General features: G+C 41.0%; 1 non-coding gene across 1 annotated transcript; it reads left to right on the forward strand.

Annotated features, from left to right (window-relative positions):
- The first annotated feature begins 402 nt into the window (after positions 1-402).
- Positions 403-509, forward strand: LOC148567358 (small nucleolar RNA R71). The gene has a single exon (XR_015881631.1). It is a non-coding gene; the product is annotated as a small nucleolar RNA R71 (small nucleolar RNA).
- The last annotated feature ends 5491 nt before the right edge of the window (positions 510-6000 follow it).

Raw genomic sequence — 6000 nt, forward strand, 5'->3', positions numbered from 1 at the left:
TTGGAGTATGGATCATGGGTCTGCCTAGGTGAATTTCCAATGTAGTTGGCTTGTTCCTGATCACCCTCTGCTTCTGCATTCACTCCTTCTTGGGTTGCTGACGAGGTGGTGATTGCTGCTACTTGGTTCCTCTCCATCTTCTTGGTAAGATCAGCCAGCTGCTTGGTGATCATCTTGTTTTGGGCAAGCAGTGCATCCACGTTGTTTAGCTCCATCACTCCTCTAGTGTTGCCTCTTTCAGAAGCATAGAAGTAGTCATTTTCAGCTACAGTCTCAATGACATCTATGGCTTCTTCAATGGTCTTCTTCTTGTTCAGAGATCCCCCAGATGAGTGGTCTACTGCCTTCTTTGATTCATAAGAAAGACCTTCATAGGAAATGTGTAACTGCACCCATTCATTGAACATATCTGGCGAGCACCTTCTTGTCAAGTCCTTAAACCTCTCCCATGCTTCATATAGAGTTTCACCATCTTGTTGCCTGAAGGTTTGTATCTCAGCTCTCAACCTGTTGATTCTTTGAGGAGGATAGAATCTCGCCAAGAATTTGTTTACCACATCTTTCCAGGTTGTTAAACTCTCCTTCGGGAAGGATTCCAACCATTTAGATGCTTTATCCTTGAGTGAGAAGGGAAACAAAAGTAGTCTATAGGTGTCAGGATGAACACCATTAGACTTCACAGTATCACATATCCTCAGAAATGTGGTGAGATGTTGATTGGGGTCTTCTTGGACACTTCCTCCAAATGAACAGTTGTTCTGAACAAGGGTGATGAGTTGTGGCTTTAGTTCAAAGTTATTGGCATGTATGGTTGGCTTTTGGATGCTACTTCCACAGTTTCCTGGGTTTGGGTTTATGTAAGATCCCAGAACTCTTTTTTCTTGCTTAGCATGATGCGCTAGACCTTCTCTGCCATGGTTGTGAGCCTTTTCTTCATGATGGTTCTCCATATTCTCATCCATGTCTGGTTCAAAGTACTCTTCCTCTTCCTCAGCACCAACAACTCTCTTTCCTCTTGCTTCCATCCTTAATCTAAGGAAGGTCCTCTCAGGTTCAGAATCAAAATAAGTTGAAGCCCCGCTTCTTCTACCTGTCATACAACCAACAAGGCCAAAGCAAAAGGGAGGTAGAGAGTATTCTTATTAAAAATGCTGTTAGTGTGAGTGATTCAATATATCAAACAGTTAGTGGGTTAGTGAACTAAATTGTAACAAATAAGAGAACACCACATACGGGTAGGGGTAACAGGAAGAAAATAACTGAAACTGAAAGTGAATCAATCAAACAGAAATTAAATAAAAAAAAAAGAAAAATGCTCAATCTATTTATCCACCAATTTAATCATTGTTGATACAAAATCAATCCCCGGCAATGGCGCCATAAACTTGATGCACGGAAACTTGTCTCTCAACAATTTTCCCCCTGGCAAGTATACCGAATTGTCATCAAGTAAAAACTCACAATAGAGTGAGGTCGAATCCCACAGGGATTGATTGGTCAAGCAACTTTAATCAGAGGAATGTTCTAGTTGAGCTAAGCAGAAATTGAGTTGAGAGTTGTAGAAACATAAATGGCGGGAAAGTAAATAATATAAAATGTAAATGCTGGAAATAAAGAGCAAAATGTAAATGGCGGAAAGTAAACTGCAGAATCTTAAATGAGGAATTGGGGAAATGAACATAAAAGTAAATGGCAGAAAGTAAAGAGAATGGGTAAGATCAGAAGCGGGGATTCATTGGGCTCAGGAGATGTTGTATTCTCCGGATCAAGTTCATTCTCATCTCTTCCTCAATCAATGCATTCATTGATCTCCTTAGCAATCTTAAGTGATTGGATTCCAATTCCTTGGCAACCCAATCTCTCAAATCTTGATCAATAGCCAATTCCTTGGTCTAATTGCTCATGAGAATAGATGAAATATGGTCACTGATTATACCACATGCATTCCCAAATCAAAGTATTGGTAGGATTATATGTCACCATATCCATCCAAACCCCAATTTGGTCCAACATGAGAAAGCATTTCTAGCATGATCTCTTCATTCCTCTTCCAAGGTCCGAAGAGATCCAAGTATGAATAGCTTCTTTTCCAAGATAACTACCCAATAAGATGAAGATTGAAAGCTTTCTAGTAAAATCAAGAGAAAAGAAAGAAGAAGAATAATGAAAACTATTATTGATCCATCAAATTACAACAGAGCTCCCTAACCCAATGAAAGGGGTTTAGTTGTTCATAGCTCTGGGAATGGAAAGCGTAAGTGTAAAGTACATTATGAAAAACTAAAACTAGAAGTTGCAGAGAAAGTAAAATATACAGAGTGTAGTTCTCCAAAATGCCAAAAAGCTCCCCTACTAGTTCAAAACTACTCCTATATATACTACTCTTCTGATCTTCTAGTTGGCTCTTCAAGTCTTGGATATGGGCCTTTGGATCTTTAGTTGAAGCAGTTGCAGTCTTCAGTGGGCTCAGCTTTGCTTGCAGAGAAAGTGTGAGTTAGGCGTGGACGTTAGTTAGGACGTTAGTGGTATTAACGTTAAGTGAAAATGTGGGTTCGAGAACGTTAGTGACGATCACCTTTTTCACTAACGTTCCTAACCCAAGATGGTCCACGTTAACTTCAACGTTAGTGGCACTAACGTGACCACTAACATTGCCTCTTGGTCCTTCACAAACGTTATTGGCATTCACCTTTTCCAATAACGTTTGCTTGTTGCCCTTCCTCCCTACGTTAGAGTCCATGTTAGTATAGCTAACGTGACCCCTAACGTGGGCATGCCTCAGCTTCGAGAGCATTAGTGACACTTATCTTTGTCACTAACGCTCCAAACGCCCCTTCTCACGTTAGTGCCTCACGTTAATTGTATTAACGTGGCCACTAACGTGGTGGTGATTGCCATATCCAACGTTAGTGACAAAGGTGAGTGTCACTAACGTTGGCTCATCATTCCTTTCCTCCACGTTAGCTTCCATGTTAATGTAATTAACGTGGCAACTAACGTGGCTAATAGTGGCTTGGTCCAACGTTAGTGACAAAGGTGAGTGTCACTAACGTTGGCACTTCTTTGTTCCTTCCACGTTAGAGTTCATGTTAATGTAATTAACGTGACTCTTAACGTGGCTAAGTGTGCCCCTTTTTCCAACGTTAGTGGTATTCAGTTTTACCACTAACGTTGGAGCTTTACTTCTCATCTACGTTAGCTTCCACGTTAATGTAGTTAACGTGGCAACTAACGTGGGTTATGATGGCTCACGAAGGCGTTACTGGCGATCACTTTCTCATTAACGTTGCAAGCTAGCTCCCATTCAATGTTAATGGTCACGTTAGTTAGACTAATGTGGCTATTAACGTGGCATCTTTCTTGCTTCCTTCGTCCTAAAATCAAGCAAGTAAAGTGCATCAAAGCTAGGTTCTAACTCATGAGATCATGCATCATCCATTTTACCATTCAATTCATGCATAATTCTCATAAAATCATATAAAATTCATAATGTTTGCTTGAATCAAGATGTAAGTGATTATCTACCCAAAACTTGCTTATTAACTAAGAAAATGCATGAAACTACCCAAAAATAGTAAAAAAAAGGTCAGTGAAATTGGCCAAAATGCCCTGGCATCACATATTTTTGAAAATTTTGAAGAAAAGAAAGACATGCAAGACACCAAACTTAAGAACTTTTGTACTAGGGACACTAACAATTTGAAAATGCATATGAAAAATAAGAAAAGACACGAAACAAGAAAATGTAAAGATCAAACAGAGAAAATGTTCCGAGGGTTACCTGAAACTGTAGGTCAATCTCGGACGAGATCTTCTGTACTGGTCGGAGATGACGTGTCCGGCTGGTGGGTGGCGGCCGGAGCTGTCGTGTCCGATTTGTTGGACTGGCTGCACTGCTGATCCTTCATCACCGGAGGGTGGGGGGTACCTGCAAGAGACTCCGATGCTTAAGTTAGCATGGGTATTAAACAGGTTTTTATGTAGAATCAGAGTATAAGTTTTACCTGGGTGCTCCAGTGTATTTATAGTAGTGTGGGCTGACCTTTCTGATAAGATAAGTTAGTTATCTTATCTTATCTTGAGTGAAGTCAGCTTATCTTTAAGGGAACCGCCTTTATCTCTATAGGCTTGGATTGCCTCCTTTGGATGTGGGTCGTGTTCCTCTATTTCGGCCCTTTACTGGGCTTTCCTGTTGATTTGGCCGACTCCTTTGAGAAGAGGTCAGATAGCCTGACCTAAATAGGTCGGTCGCTTTATCATCGAACATCTTGGGTCGGACAGCTCGACCCAGGGTATGAACAGTGCCCCTGCTTGAGCTTGGTCTTCTTTTGTTTTGGGGGCGAGTCCTTGACTTCGGTCTTTCCCTAATGAAGCCGAACTCAAGCATTTCGTCGATTCCTTTGTAGCGACTTTTGAATGTAGAACGTTTTCCTCTAAAAGCGCGCGCTTTTATATCAGCGCTTTGGGAACGTGTGAGGGTTTAATACTTTCATTAATTAGTATTAATTACCCCGTTTTCCTTTGGCTCTTTATTTTGATTTTCGAAAACCCAGAAACGGTTTCTCTTTTTCGCTCTTTTCGTAATTTCTTCCTTTGTTCTCTCGCTCTCTGTCTTTCGTCCACATTTATGCTTTTCTTGCGTTGCGGCGTCGCTAGGCGATTTTTCTGGGCAGCTTTCATTTTCACGTCTCCTTTTTTCCCTTGAAGCTTTTTCCCTTTCCAGGTTAGTTCCATTCGTATTTTCTTTTTCTTTTCGTTGTTTTGGCTTTGTGATGAGGTTTTGATTTTGCTTTTAAAGAAAGTTTGGATCTTTCTGTTTTTGTCGCGCCTAATTGTTGTTGAAATGTGTGTTCTAGGAGTTTCTTCATCTTCTGCATGATCCTTTTTGCCTTTCTTGTTGCTTGATGCTTTTTAGGGCTTTTTGCATGTTCTGTTGTTTCTATCTGATACCAATACCCAGAAAATCTGCATCTTTTCCTCGCTATGTTTGAAGATTGCTTTTTTGTCTGATTCTGAAAAAGGTTGCGCCTTTGATGGTTTCCGTTTGGCGTGTTTGATGTTGTCGAAGCTTTTTTGCTGATAGACTGTAAAAAGATAGTGGCTTTGATTACTTTTTAAACTTTTATACTTGCTGTTTGAAAATCTTCTTTTCTTGTTTGGGGGGAGCCGAGACGTAAGCTGTAGATTTTTCCAGAAACCTTGCTTTGTTACTGCCTCCAAAGGATGCCCCAGGACTTTGGTTTGAGTCTTGGGGTTTTCCTTTTCTGTTTGTTCTTCTGTATCATATTGGTCGAGTTGTTTTGCCCTTTGCCCGAGATGCTTTTTAGTAATCCAATCTTCTTTTCTTATTGTAGGATTAGTTGGCCTCATGTCTTCTCGCAATAACATTGTAGAGATGTCTTCCAGAGTTCTCGAGGCCAACCTTACTCTCTTCAGCTTGGATAATGTTGTCAGGGATGGTAAGATTGTCCCTGATGACGAGGATGATGATGATGCCGATCCCCTCCCTGTGTCTTCTGCCAATGTGTCAGCTCCTGCTGTTCTTCCTGCCGAGGTCGGCCCTCCCGCTTCTGATCCTGACTGCCAGATCTTAAACCGGGATGATGGTACTGTGGATGCTGTTCCTCTCCAGGCTCGCCCTCCTTCTCCTCAGACTGATGCTGCTGAAAAGTCTTCTAATCTTTAGCTGATTTATTTTGGATATTTGTGTAGTTGGCCCGGCTTGTGGGCTTTAAAACTCTTTATTTCGTGGTTGGTTTATTTTGCAGACACTCTTTCTGGTTTCTTGTTTAGCAACCCATTATTTTGAAAAACACAACGAGTATCTTCTAAGCTTTTGGGTCTGACCCTGAAGCTTTGTTATTTTATGTCATGCTTGCTTTCGCCTGTCTTAGCTTTTATATGTTTCGAGAATGTTGAAGCCTTGTTGCTCATCCTCTTTGAACTGCTTTGTACTTGGAGGTCGTAGATGCGTGGATCCAATTAGCAATCTATGACCGA

This window comes from Arachis ipaensis, chromosome B4, assembly GCF_059453495.1.
Source record: "Arachis ipaensis isolate K30076 ecotype BB chromosome B4, ASM5945349v1, whole genome shotgun sequence".
NCBI lineage: Eukaryota > Viridiplantae > Streptophyta > Magnoliopsida > Fabales > Fabaceae > Arachis > Arachis ipaensis.